This window comes from Pinus tabuliformis, chromosome 5_2 (assembly GCF_031772625.1).
Source record: "Pinus tabuliformis cultivar Carrire ecotype Pingquan chromosome 5_2, CPIR1, whole genome shotgun sequence".
NCBI lineage: Eukaryota > Viridiplantae > Streptophyta > Pinopsida > Pinales > Pinaceae > Pinus > Pinus tabuliformis.
Window position 1 is genome coordinate 960,202,657 of NC_142306.1, and position 13,224 is coordinate 960,215,880.

Genomic DNA, 13,224 nt, shown 5'->3' on the forward strand with positions numbered 1-13,224 from the left:
GCTCTGTTGCTCTACTACATGGTCCACTTTGTACTCTGCAACATCCTTTGTATTGCGCACACAAAATTTGGAATCCTTTCCCAAAATCTAGCCAAGTTGGGCTGCACCCAACACTTACATGATAGGATCTTGCAAGCACATTAGCGGGATGTCACGTATATGGAGATTGTGTAGAGGTTGGAGTAGAGTACAGGTACATGTGGTGCTACATGCAGTAGTACAAGTATAGGTACAGGTGGTATTATAGGTAACAGTACATGTACATATGGTAGTACATGTACATGTACAAGTACAGGTATAGGCACAGGTGCTATTTCCTTACAACAGATCGATTGATTAGGTTTAGAGACAAGATATATGTGACAGAGAGTAGTGAGCTCAAGAAGGTGATCTTGAGGGAGTTTCATGTGAAACCATATTTGTGTCACCCAAGTTACCAGAAGACATTGACAGTAATGAAGAGATTCTATTATTGGTTGAACTTGAAGAGGGATGTAGTAGAGTTTGTGGCTAGGAGTTTTAATTGTCAACATGTGAAAGTAGAGTGTAATCATTCAGGTGGATTGTTACAACCGATTACGATTCCAGAGTGGAAATGGGGAGTCATTTCCATGGACTTTATCATAGGTTTACTGAGGACAATGAGACAACATGATTCCGTCATGGTTGTTGTGGATAAGTTGAAAAAGGTTGCATACTTCATTCCAATGAACTCTACATTCTCAGATAGTGATGTAGCATAGCTATTAATCAAAGATTTGGTCAGATTTCATGGTGTTCTGAAGAATATTGTGTCAGACAAGGATGCAAAGTTCACTCCCAAGTTTTGGAAGGAGTTATTTGTAGGTTTGGGCACAAAGTTGGCCTTTAATACAACTTATCATTCACATACAGATGGAAATACAGAGAGGGTCAAAATGATATTGGAGGACATGTTTAGGATTTATGTGATGCATCAACAATGAAAGTGGGAAGAGTACCTTCCACTAGTAGAGTTCGCTTACAATAATCGGTATCAAGAATATTTGAGGATGAGTCTGTTTGAGGCATTGTATGGGTGGAGTTTCAATACTCCTGTTAGTTGGAGTGATCTAGTTAACTGGTTGTCGATTGGACGAGACATGTTGGTGGACATGAAACAGGAAATATAGGTAATAAATAAAAATCTAAAGGCAACATAAGAAAGGCAGAAGATCTATGCAGATCAGAACAGGTTTTTCATGTAGTTCCAGGTTGGGGAACAAGTTTACTTGCGTGTCAAATCAAAGAAGAGCTCCTTACTGATTGGATCATGTGCCAAGATGGCAATGCAGTTTTGTGGACCCTTCAGTATTATTGAGAGGATTGGTCCAGTAACATATCGACTTGCACTGCCTCTAACAATGAAAGTCCATGATGTTTTCCATGTGTTATTTCTTAAGAAGTATGTTAAAGATGTTGATCAATATGACAAGCACCCTCTAGTCTTCCTTCTAAGCATATTATGGCTAAAAATGTTAATTAATGTGAGAAAATGAGAGTTTTAAGGGCTTGAGGATAGCACAATGGACCTCAAAATATACCTATTTATGGGACCCATCAATTTTACTAGAATTTGTTGTATATGATTCTATCATTAGCCCTTTGCACTGGGTTTCTTCCTTATATTTTTTAGTTTCACCTATACAACAATAATTAATGAAGTTTCACCCTCTATGTGTAGGCCACTATAACTCAACATTAAGTCTTTGGAATGAAATACTACCTATGTATAAAATTGAATTTTCCTCTGAGTAGAGCAATTGAACCTGATTTAGTCACTTTATATTTAAGTCTTCAGGAAAAAGAGATTTATGTTCAATCCACATTAAGATGCCCTAGGAACTGAACTTCTCCTCAACCTGGAGGTTGTCTCTAGGAACCACAACATCTTTTGGCATCTTTTTTGGGGAACAAATCAGAATATATTTCCCTAGGTGTAAATTTGTGCATTCTTTTGTATGATGAGAAAAGGAAGTGTGGGTTGAGATTTCTCATCTAGCAGAGTCTTTAAACTATAGCCTTGGATTTTAGGAGGACCCATACTCGTTCATATACTTAGTAGAAATCTCCTTCGGTCTTTGACCCAAAAAGAATTATCTCGAAGAGAATATGGAAAGAAAGAACCCCAAGAACTCCAGATCCAATTGTCATTTCCCCAAATATTTTAGTTCCTAGTTATCAGAGAGTTGATATAAATTCTCTTGAAACCTCATTTAGGGAGTTGGACTTCTCAGAAGAACATTTTCCTCCACTTGATTTTTACTCTTCAAAACCAAAGAATGGATAAGTTTATGTCAAATTTGATCCTTTCACATTCCGTACCTTCCCTGAAGTTGAGTAAATTAAATATATACTCATTCCTACCACATCTCAAACTTCCACAATTATTCCACACCCAATCTTAGTTGTTGTTTTTCATTCAGCCCTTCACCCAGGACCCATAGTAAATATTCTTGAACCTCCCTTACAAATACGGCTATCCCTAGATTTTTACTCAACATATATGCTCCTCTGAATCTAAAATAACCTATGAGTGTTATGCCCCAAGACTATCTCAAACTCCTGCCTAGATTCACTAGGGAAGATGATGTCACAACCCAAAAACATATTGAGATATTTTGCGCATTTGCAAACAACTTGAATGTATAAAATCTAGATTTAATCGAGGTTATTTGTTCAGTCATTAGATGGGGAGGCTAGAAAATGGTTCAAGACCTTGCCAAACAACTCAATCAACACTTGGGAGGAATTAGACAACATATTTATGAAAAAATGGGGTGAGAAGAAAGATCATGGGTATTTTTTGACTGAATTTATTGCAATAAAGAAAATGCCAAATCAAGTTTCACTGAAATTATAAAAGATTTAATAAATTGTATGATAGCTTTCCTGTCGAGATTACACCCCCACATGCAACATCTAAGGTGGTATTTTCTGGAGCCTTTAAATCATATTTTGGGTTTACTCTCAGAGAAAGGAAATCCCTCACACTAGACTAGATCCAGACTGATGCTCTGGAAGTAGAAGCAAACTTTCAACAGGGAAGTTGAAGGGAAAGGGAGAACATAGTGATAGGAGAAAGGGAAAATAGGAAGCCAATTCCTCTGGTCAAGTTAAGGAAACTCATGAGCATAAGTTGGATGAGATGAATAAGTTGATTAGAAACCTCTCAAACAAGCTAGTGAAGTTATAGTTGGAGAAAAAAAGTCCTCCTCCACAAATAAAGCAAGGTCCCAATAGAAACTTCAATCCCCAATATAGGAGACCTCATTTACAACTCTTGCAAAGAGAAAGAAAAGACCAACAAGACCAAATACAACCTCCCTTGTATATAGAAGATGATCCCGAGGAAGGCATTGAATATGCTCTTGATGTTCAGGAGAATCAATACTCGACTCTATCAAAAGAAGAACATGAAACAAAATCACAGGGATGAGAGGAGGATGTTCCAAAATTTCCCTTGGATGGAGAAGAGATAGATTCTTATTGTAGGAAATTTGTAGATTTCATGCAAGTAGAGTTGCATAAGAGATATGACTTGAGATCTAGGAAAATATCATGGACACAAGGTCAAGTTGAAGAGCCTACTAAACACACCACACCCAAGCTAAATGATATGGGCAGGTGGCCTGTTAATTCTAACTCAATGACCAAAGGAGAAACCTCCCATCCTACACCTCCTAAGCCTGAATTTGAAAACAAAGGACAACAGCCTATGCAACCTAAGCTAATGGATCGAGAAAATAAAGAGACAGTAGACCAAGTAAAATCGGAGAAGAATCCTTGTACTTTCAGTTTGAAAAAAGAGTTATAAAAAGTGAAAATATTTTTCCCTTTGGTTGAATTGTTGATACATCCTACGTATAAAAGGAAAATTTATGAATTTTGGATGTGTCTCATGTTACCTCAACAGAAGACAATTTGAACTTGCAAGAAGAGAGACTTGTGGTCATATTCGACCCACATGTGGAGGAGCAAGACCCTTCCACCCTTCCATTTTATGTTACATTCATAATTCATTATCTGCTGCTATATAATTTTTTATCCAAACTTATACATTAATGAAACAAAATATAGATATAAACATCAACATAGAGATGCAGCAGAAATAAAATTTCATTTCATTAATATCAGAGAATTGAAATATGCTTACATACAGAATGGAAATAAAGTAGCTCGGGCGATGGTAGCTTATCTCTAGGAACAGATGTGGCGGCTACATGCCTCTAAACTGTGTTACAATGAGGCTCGAAGGCCTATTTATTATTGAGAACAATGGAAAACCTTAAACATCCAAAAACCTAACCCTAGGAGATGAAGCACCAAAACTATGGGTCCCGTTGGGGTAAATTGGTACATCAAATTCTCGGGGTCATAACTTTGGCATACGATATTCGTTTGACGCACACGATACCTCGTTAGAAATATCTATCCGAGGACTACAAATTTAAACTACAATTATAGTGAAAGGCTTATATTTGCTCGTTTTCCAAAAAAAACATTGTTTAGGGCCGCAAAATGGCTCTGAAAGTTCAGGGCCTTAAAAACTACCAAAAATAGTAAATTGTGTTATAATTAAGGAAACTGAAATTGTGCTACAATTAAGGAAACTAAAAGAAGTGGAATAGTTGGGTGGACACCAATATCCACCTGGACCAATTGTATGCTTGATTCAGGAGCTTCCCATAATCTAATACCTCTATCTATTATGGAGCAGTTGGGCCTACAGATAAAAAAGCCATATAAAGATTAATATTCCTTTCATTCTAAAAGGGTAAAATGCCTTTGAATGATCAAATATTTGGTGCTTAATTTGGCTCAATATCCATTAGTGTGGTAATGGATATTGTGGTTGCATAAATTCCTACAATATTAAACATGCTTCTTTCTAGATCATGGGGAATGAAGCTTGGAGGGTCCATCCAACTTGACCTCACATATGCCACTATTCCAATGTTTGGTGGAGAAGAACATAGGTTGTACATGGAATCCATATTTGTAAAAACTATCACTAGAGAAGATAGTTCCAACAATTCTCCAATATATGGCTAGGAAAAGGATCTCTCATGCCTCTTGTTGGAAATAGATGATCAAGTTATTGAGGACACTCAGGTGGAATTTCCCACACAAGTGAGAAAGTAAGAAATGAAGTTTGACTAGGTGTGGAAATTATATTTTAATGGGGCCTACTCAAAAGAAGAAAATGGAGAAGGTGTGTTATTGATATCCCCATAAGGTAACCTTGTCCCTCTATCATACAAATTAGAGTTTGATACAAAATAACATTGTAGAATATGAAGCACTAGTGTTGGGCTTACAAGCTCCCGAAAATCTAAAAATTGAATATTTAACATTTTTTGGAGATTTTGAATTGATTATAAAACAAATTAGGAATCAATGTCAAACCAAGCATCCCAGGTTGAAATATTACAGGAATGAAGTCTATGATCTCATTGAGAACTTCTTCTTGGCATTTAACATCCAGTTTCTACCTTGAGAACAAAATAGAATGGTTGATTCCCTAACAACAACATCCAACTCTTTCAAGTCACCACAAAATCCCTTGCTCATATATGAAGTTGAGATCAGGTAAAAACCTTCAATACCAGACAATTTAAAATATTGGCAAGTGTTTGAGGATGAAGATCATATTAAGAGGTTTATGGAGGTGATAGGAGAGTTTTCCAATTCTATAGTTGACCATGAAGATCAAGATATGGATGAAATTTAAGGAACCAAACAACATGTTCCTTGGGAGGAATATATCGATGGGCAGAAAAAATTGTGGTTGAGGGGAAACATAATTCCAAAGGTGTTGGTGACCTTGGAAAAAATATTTGATACTAATGATGTGGCAATCAAACCAACAAACAAGGAGCATGAGGCAGATACAAAAGATTGTAACGTTGGCACATAGTAACAAACTAAACTATTTAAACTAGCCAAGTGGATCCTAGAAGAATACAAACTAAGGTATGTGGACTTGTTCAAGGAGTATGTTGATGTTTTTTCCTGGTCATATGATGATTTGAAAATCTATGATGCTAGTACCATTCAACATAAAATTCCTTTGAAACCAGGAATCAAACCTTACAACAGAAACTTATGCAGGTTAATCCCCTTCTTCTCCCTCTGATAGAGAAAGAAGTGATGAAAATGCTTCAAGCCAAGATCATTGTACCTTTGAGATATTCAGATTGGGTGGCTAATCTAGTTCCTATCATAAAGAAAAATGGAGAGATCAGATTGTGTGTTGACTTCATAAACTAGAAAAGGGACTCTCTAAAAGATAATTACCCTTTACCCAAGATGGAATATATTATACCAAAGGTGGTAGGGTAATCAAGGTTATCCATGATTGATGGGTTCTATGGATATAATCACATTTTTAAATAAGCTAAAGTACAGAAATTTGAGGCTCCAAGCACAAAAATTTGTTATCGTCGGTGGTCAATTGTATTGGAAGGACCTTGTGAGAGTTCTACTACTATGTTTGGTCAAAGAAGAAGTCCCCAAAATAATAGATGAATTTTCTGGTAATGTTTGTGGAGGACACTACAACTGAAAAGTAACATCTCACAAGATTATGAAGGTTGGCTTCTATTGGCCTAAATTGTTTGGTGATGTGCATAATCATATGAAGACTTGTAAAGAATGCCAAACCTTTGCTAAGAACAGAAGTTGGCGTTTCTCCCTCTAATCCAGTTTTTGTGGAGGAACCATTTAGACAATGGGGGCTAGATTTCATTGGGGAAATTCATCCACCATCTAGTGGACAACATAAGTGGATCCTTACAACAACAGACTATTTCACCAAATGGGTGGAAGTTGTCCCTGCTAGGAATGCAACTAACAAAGTGGTCATTAAGTTCATGGAGAAAAACATTTTATCCAAATCCAGTTGTCCAAGGAAGATAGTTACTGATAATTCTCAAGTGTTCAAATCTACCAAGTCTATCATTTTTTTCAAAGCTATAATATCATTTTGGGGCACTCCACTAATTATTATCCGTGGGAAAATGGCTTCGCAAAATTGTCCAATAATACCTTTGCCGGGAACCTGTTGAGGGCCCCGAAATCGGGTCAACAACAAGGGGGATACCCACCCTGTCGGGAAACTGGTTGGCGGCTCCGTGCCCGTTTGGTGTAGCGGGTCCGACTGGGGATGACGGGACCAGCTTCCCGTTCTAAGGGGTGTGTGTGTGTGTAGAAAATGGTGATGTGTGTGTGTGTAGAAAATGATAGTAGAAAATCTGTAATTATTCCTTAAACTAATCTAATTCTAAATTCTGAAATGACTTTATACTACTTTAATCTAACAAAAACAATACATCTAATCTACACTAACCCGGGACAAAATTTTTCCATTTATGCAATCTAGAAAGATTTCACAGAATAACTGGTAATGAAGATTATTCAGCTATTATGAGAATATAAATCAATTAAGATGAACCATCTTGCGTAAGAAGTTAAGCAAAACGGTTGTGAACAACATATTGCATAATCAGCTATTCATGTATTAAGCACAAATCAATGACTCCACCATACAAAAGTGCCAAATGGTAGTCCACTCATTCATACGTTAACATATAAATAACATCAGTTGTATATTACTCTAAGAATGCAAGCAGAAACTAGTCAAGAGATAAAAGTACCATTTATGACTGATTTTAAACTTACAGACCTTAAGCAATAATGATCTATTTCTACTTGCTTCTAATGCCTACTAAGAGTACAGAAGTGCAACATCAGTAGCAGGTATTAAAATGCAAACATAAATAAATCTGGATCCGTCCATTCATCAAAAACCCCCTCCGAGGGTGCAAAAGTGCATGTTCTGAGGACAAGTTTTTTGACAAAATTTCGGACCCTTCTCCAATGCAACGAGAAGGGTTAAATACTAGTAACCGACTAATTTGCTTTACACAAATTCAGGGAACAGCTTCAAATGACCGCCCTTTTACTAAAAACAAATTTATTTCTAAAAACTGAATCTAATTTCTAACCGTTTCTGTATCTGCTCCTTAGTGCTGTAAGCAATGCGCTGTTCGCCCTGAAAGAGTCGGCTGGTTGTCCTTTCCTTTTGTTCGAGCTTGAAAATTAGAAACAACAAGCACTGGCACCTCTTTCTGTTAGATTAGAAGATATTTTCGAAAACCTTTCTCTAGCTGGGTGTATTCGCTGTGCACACACTTAGTACAACCCAGTTTCTTTTCGAACTGATTTTGCTGTTGCTATTTCGGTTTCCGGTCGTGTGAATGACTCAATGAGTTAGAAATCGCGCTGTATGGACAATCCCCTGTTTCGAGAACTGTTTCCGTTCTTTTTTCCAGGCTTTTCTGGAGTGTCTTTCTTCTCTTGCACTTCTTTCTCTGCTTTACCAAGTCTGAGCTTCAGGATCTTTTGTAAACACGCTGCTTTTGTGCGCCTTTGACTCTGAGTCTTGGACAGTCTATTTTCATCAGTGCCTGTTGGGCGATACTCTGGAATCCGCGGTTCTGCTGCATGCGGCATCCAATTGCGGAGGCATCTTCTCTATGTTGTCTTATTGGCGCTCTTCCCTTCTCCTTAGATGTTTCCTGCATATAGATTTATATCAGTTGCATGTCTTGCAGTTTACGCAAAGAAGAAGGGAAATGACGAAAAGATTGACATGAAAGCATTAAATTCTAATGAATGTGAAATTAATGACATTCATCATAACTTGACTCTTCGATAAATGCGATGCAACCATTTCTGGATATTCGAGCATGCGGTCATTAATTTCCCTTAAGGCGCGCTTTCAAATTTGGATCTACCGTGTATGTCGGAGAATTCTTGCGATGAGTTTTCTCTGCGATTGGTATCACAGTATCGATGGCTGCAACGTTATTAAGTGTTATCGCAGATCGCAGATATCGCAGGTCGCATATATCGCAGATCGCATATCGCTAATATCGCAGATCGCAGCTTTGCATGGTCGCAGATCGCAGATCGCAACATCGCAAGGTTTTCACTTTGTCATTTTGTGCTGTTCGTGTGGCATTGCGACGTGCGACGTCGCATATCGACCATCGGCGTTTCTTTAGGTTCTCTTTTTTCAAACGCTCTTAATGCGCGCGATGCGATGGGTTCTCGCGTCGCTCCTTTTTAGTGTATTTATGCGCTTTGGGCAAGCGCTCCTTTTTCCGTTGCGACGCGATATAGCTTTTAGGGAGCTGATACAAAATAATTTTTTAAACAAAAATATTTTTTGGATTTCTGGCTAAGGGTCCCCCTTTGCTTGATGTTATTACTAATATCAAACGAAGAGGGGGGGCGTTGGTGACCACAACAGAACCTCAAGAAGATAATAGCACAAAATAAGAAGAATTGGGATTCTCAACTCAGATTCTCATTATGGGCCAATAGATTCACCACTAAGAGATCAATTCGTAAGTCTCATTTTGAACTAATATATCGAACTTTAGCTCTTTTTCCTACTCCACTAGCCATACCTATAGCAAAATTGATTCAAGATGTCGAAGAGGAGCCTAATTCCTTAACCAGGAGATAAATCAACTAGTGAAACTACAGGAGAACATGTGACTCAAAGTTTAATCAAGTATCACGACAAGATGAAGGCTCTGTTTGACAAAAAGTCTAAGGAAAAAAATTAGTCAGGTGTGTTACAGGTCTATTTGGGCACATCACTCCCGACATTTAGATCAGTATTATTAAGGCTCATCAAACCCTAATTCAGTTGTTACATGCCCTATACAAGTCAACTCATTGAATTCTTCCTTCTATGAAAGTTTCGTGGCCTGAAGCCTTCCTGCAATGCCTCCTTGGGGCACCAGCATAGCCTAAGCCTTGAGACAATGTGCTGCAGAGCAGGTAGGCCCACTGTGGCCTACACTGTAGTGCACTTACGCCCTCTTTGTCCCGCGCTGGGTGAGATTGAGGGAAATTTGCATAGGGTTATGGGAATATTCCTTCATTATAGATGATTCTAGAAGGTTCCCATCTCTTATCTCTTCCTATGAGATCGAAATTGGATAGGCTAAGGATCCATTAACCTCCTATCCTCTCATACCTTGCTCCATGGAAACTAACTCCAAGTTTGGAAGGCCATTCAATACCCTCATTTATGACAAGACCACCTCCATTTCCTATAAATTGAGCACTCATCATAGTGATCAAGGGGGCCTAGAATCTGAAGTTTGTAAGGAAATTCTGTTGGTTTGAGCATTGATTTTATGTTAAGCAATGTTATGTTGTTGGTGTTGTGTGCTTTTGATGTGGCGAGGGTTGAAGTGAAGCTGGAGGAGTGGCACAAGATCGAACTTTATTGGGTGATACTCTTCCTTCTACATTAATAAAGATCTTATTCCTTTTCTCATATTATTGTTCATATCTGTGACGATTGTGTGTTTCAATGTCTTCAATTCCATTGTTTTATAGTAGATAGATCATGTATGCTTTGATCGTTTCTTGTTTCTGTTTCTCTTGATGTAGGTACATTTTAAGCGGATTTAGTTCAAGTGGGAGTGACGGAAGCGATTCAAAGGAGATCAAGGAAACGAAAGGCTACAAGTAAGTTCCTCTATCTCATCTATCTTCTATAAGAAAAGGTTAAACTACTTTCTTTCTGTTGTTCTAGGTGTGGTCACCCACCTAGGGAAAATGTGTTTATCCATAGATGTAAATTCCATATAATAAATTGGCAACCATACTGGGGAACAACTGTCATTCTTGGTGGCTTACCCTTATCATATTACACCCTAGTAGACTTTGTTTGACTTTATTGATCTTATTTCAGTCTTTTTGAAGTGATTTTAGTCAAAAATTGTGCTTGAATGTCTCTTGATTTGACTCGATGGCACCAGCGCAGTGTTGGTCTTAACACAGTGCGCTGCAGAGTAGCCCCTGCCTTAGAGACAGTGAATTGTAGTGCACTGTCTCCCTCTCTGGCCTGTGCTGATTCCTTTTACGCTAAAAAACCCACCTTTGGTCTGATTTTTCCAAAGTTGCTTCTGTCTTTGTTTGCTGAAAGATCAATGATTCTTGTGGTTCTGAAATCAAGTTGTATTTCTCTTCCTAGCCCTACTTTGGCCTTGATTGTTTAGTGTTTCTTAAATGATTTCTTTATCATTATAAATTCATTGTCAAAGTTAGCTTATAGTCGATTAATCTTTTTTGAAAAGGAAGTGTCGTACAGTCTTCATTTCTTTCAAAAAGGAACTATCGTTGTTAGGTCCTTATAATACTAGTGATGCCCCCATTAATATTGTAATTGTACCCCTTATTAATATTGTTGTGCCCCTATTGTCCCCATATTTTTATTACTGTGCCCCATAGAATCCCTCTATTGTTATTTTTGTGCCTTTATATTATTATTGTTAGGTCGGCTTGGTTATATTGTGACACCTTAGACTCATATATATAGAAAGGAGGTTTTTTCATTTGAATCATCCAAGAATTGTTCTTTTGTGTAATGTAAAGGAGGTTGCCCCCTCAAAGAGGCTAAATTCTAAGGCGTTCAACTATCTTTTCTATCTTTTTGTGAGCTGGTTTCATAACATTTGGTATCAGAGCTTTGGATTCTAGGGTTTCGCTGCTCCAAATAGGCCATCGTGGTATTTTCGCTATAACTTTTTTCTGCGACATTTCCTAAGCGAAAAAAAAAAAAACAAAAAAAAAACAAAAACAAAAAAAAAAACAAAAAAACAAAAACAAAACAAAACAAACAAACAAAAACAAAAAAAATCATTTGAGACGAAATCGCACTAAACCTCAGGTCCAAATTTCAAAGCTTTTCACGCTATATTTGCGGAGATATGATCTGAGGAAGTTGGTCTTTTTGTAGACTCCTGAATTACATTCCAAACAGGTGACCTGGGGAAAATCGTCATAACTTTTTCTTTGAGCATCGGATTGAAATTTCGTAAGAAGGTATAGAAAGAGGACGGACTATAGTTTCTTGTATATATTTTTCAGAGCCAAACGAAAACAGTGAGACATGGCACTTCATACAAGTTCACTCTTCTCGAAAGGTCTATAATCAGGTCATCTTGGGATATTGTGCATAACTCCGCCTTGGAGAATCTAAATTCGATCAGACTGGTGGCATTGGAAAGAGGACACAGAGGGCTACTACAAACCGAAATTTCAGAACTGGATGATCCGAAATTATAGAGATACATCAGATTCAATATCAAGCTCGTACAAAGTGAAAATATGTGTGTATTTTTTTTTTAAATTTTTGCAGAAGCTTGGTTTGAAAAATTAGTTTGAAGGAATTCAAAGGGCATAGTAAAGCATTATTATTGGTAATTGATGCCCCAAGGAAAGAAAATGCAAACACCTAGCAAGAAACCTGAAAGCTCTAGCATGACTCATGAAGAAGAGGAAGAAATGCAACATGATATATAAAAATTACGAGACCAAGTGCAACAAGTGTCACTTGCACAAAAAGTAACAGAATCTAAGATAGAAGGTTTAAAGAAAGATGTAGAAGCTAAGATGGATGGTTTAAAGAAATGTGTCGAATCTAAGATGGATTGTTTAAAGAAAGGTGTAGAAGCTAAGATGGATGGCATGACTAAGATGAATGGCATGTGTTAGCCTCCTGTTGCAACAAGGTATCATCTTTCATGATTGACATTTTTACATGTCAAATATGTCATACTTTGCAAGTTGCAGTGTTCCATATTTCCAGAAGAGACCAAAGAAGAAGCCATGAAGTGTGCTAATCCAAATGCCACTGCTGCATTCCATTTTGATGAGTTGTTCCAATTTTGAAGAATTTCTTAAAGGGAGGTCCAAACAGTCTAATCCTGGTCTCCCTAGGTTTCAATTTCTTGTTGTAGAATATAGAGAATGATATATGTCCAAACAGTCTAAGCTTGGCAGATTTGTAGATAGGTAGAGAAACTAAGGGAACCAACTGTTTAATCTGGGCCCTGACAGAAATAAGTGTAGATTTATATAGAAAAAAGAAAAAAAAAAAAAAGAGAGAAAAATTACAAACATGGGTCTGCAAGTCTAAGTGCACCCAAAACAAAAAGAAGAAAAAATGTTAGGACAGTAGGCTGGGTAGGTAGTTGTTTGGTGGCAGAATGATAATTGATGATCAAGTTTGTATCTCACAATGTCTTATCCCTTCAAATCATAGTTATCGGGCAGTTTTGCATTCAAAGGAGGTACTCAAGCTAGAACTCACTAACCTCCCCTTCTTCTCAT